The sequence below is a fragment of the Arachis duranensis genome, chromosome 6 (genome assembly GCF_000817695.3).
Source record: "Arachis duranensis cultivar V14167 chromosome 6, aradu.V14167.gnm2.J7QH, whole genome shotgun sequence".
Lineage (NCBI taxonomy): Eukaryota > Viridiplantae > Streptophyta > Magnoliopsida > Fabales > Fabaceae > Arachis > Arachis duranensis.
In genome coordinates this window covers 20,330,807-20,332,212 of record NC_029777.3, presented here as the reverse complement: position 1 = coordinate 20,332,212, position 1,406 = coordinate 20,330,807, and the positions used below count along the sequence as shown (strand labels likewise).

The window sequence follows — 1,406 nt, the reverse complement described above, 5'->3', positions numbered from 1 at the left end:
CTCACATCCTTCTATTTATGGACTAACACTCCTCCTTAATGCATAATTCGAACTCCAGCTTTCTTGATAAGTTCAAATTCTTCTACCTCTTTCTTCTATTTTTCTTTTCCCCTGACACTTCAAGGAATCTCTATACTGTGACATAGAGGATTCCATACTTTCTTGTTCTCTTCTCTTTCATATGAGCAGGAGTAAAGACAAAAGCATTCTTATTGAGGCTGACCCTGAACCTGAAAGGACCTTGAAGTGAAAGCTAAGAGAAGCTAAGGCACAACTCTCTATAGAGGACCTAACAGAAATCTTTAAACAAGAAGAAGACATGGCAGCCGAAAACAACAACAATGCCAACAATGCAAGGAAGGTGCTGGGTGACTTTACTGCACCTACTCCCGACTTCTATGGGAGAAGCATCTCTATCCCTACCATTGGAGAAAATAACTTTGAGCTTAAGCCTCAATTAGTTTCTCTGATGCAACAGAATTGCATGTTCCATGGACTTCCATTGGAAGATCCTCATCAGTTTTTAGCTGAATTCTTGCAAATCTGTGACACTGTCAAGACTAATGGGGTTGACTCTGAGGTCTACAGACTTATGCTATTCCCTTTTGCTGTAAGAGACAGAGCTAGGATATGGTTGGACTCACAACCTAAAGAAAGCCTGAAATCTTGGTAAAAGCTAGTCAATGCCTTCTTGGCAAAGTTCTTTCCACCTCAAAAATTGAGTAAGCTTAGAGTGGAAGTCCAAACCTTCAAATAGAAGGAAGGTGAATCCCTCTATGAAGCTTGGGAAAGATACAAACAATTGATCAGAAAGTGCCCTTCTGACATGCTTTCTGAATGGAGCATCATAGGTATCTTCTATGATGGTCTATTTGAACTGTCCAAGATGTCTTTGGATAGCTCTGCTGGAGGATTTCTTCATCTGAAGAAGACACCTGTAGAAGCTCAAGAACTCATTGAAATGGTTGCAAATAACCAATTCATGTACACTTCTGAAAGGAATCCTGTGAACAATGGGATAAATCAGAAGAAAGGAGTTCTTGAGATTGATACTCTGAATGCCATATTGGCTCAGAACAAAATATTGACTCAACAAGTCAATATGATTTCTCAAAGTCTGTCTGGAATGCAAGCTGCACCAGGCAGTACTAAGGACGCTTCATCTGAAGAAGAAGCTTATACATGGGAGAATCCTATGGAAACACCTATAATTCTTCATGGAGAAATCATCCAAATCTCTCATGGAAGGATCAACAGAGACCTCAACAAGGTTTCAACAACAATAATGGTGGAAGAAACAGGTTTAGCAATGGCAAGCCTTTTCCATCATATTCTCAGCAACAGACAGAGAATTCTAAGCAGAGCCATTCTGACTTAGCAACCATGGTCTCTGATCTAATCAAAAC

The 1,406-nt window shown here is 40.0% G+C and overlaps 1 non-coding gene across 1 annotated transcript; it reads right to left on the bottom strand.

The window, feature by feature from the left end:
• Positions 1-724: 724 nt before the first annotated feature.
• LOC127739805 (small nucleolar RNA R71) lies at positions 725-832 on the bottom strand. Its single transcript, XR_008000547.1, has one exon. It is a non-coding gene; the product is annotated as a small nucleolar RNA R71 (small nucleolar RNA).
• Positions 833-1,406: the final 574 nt, after the last annotated feature.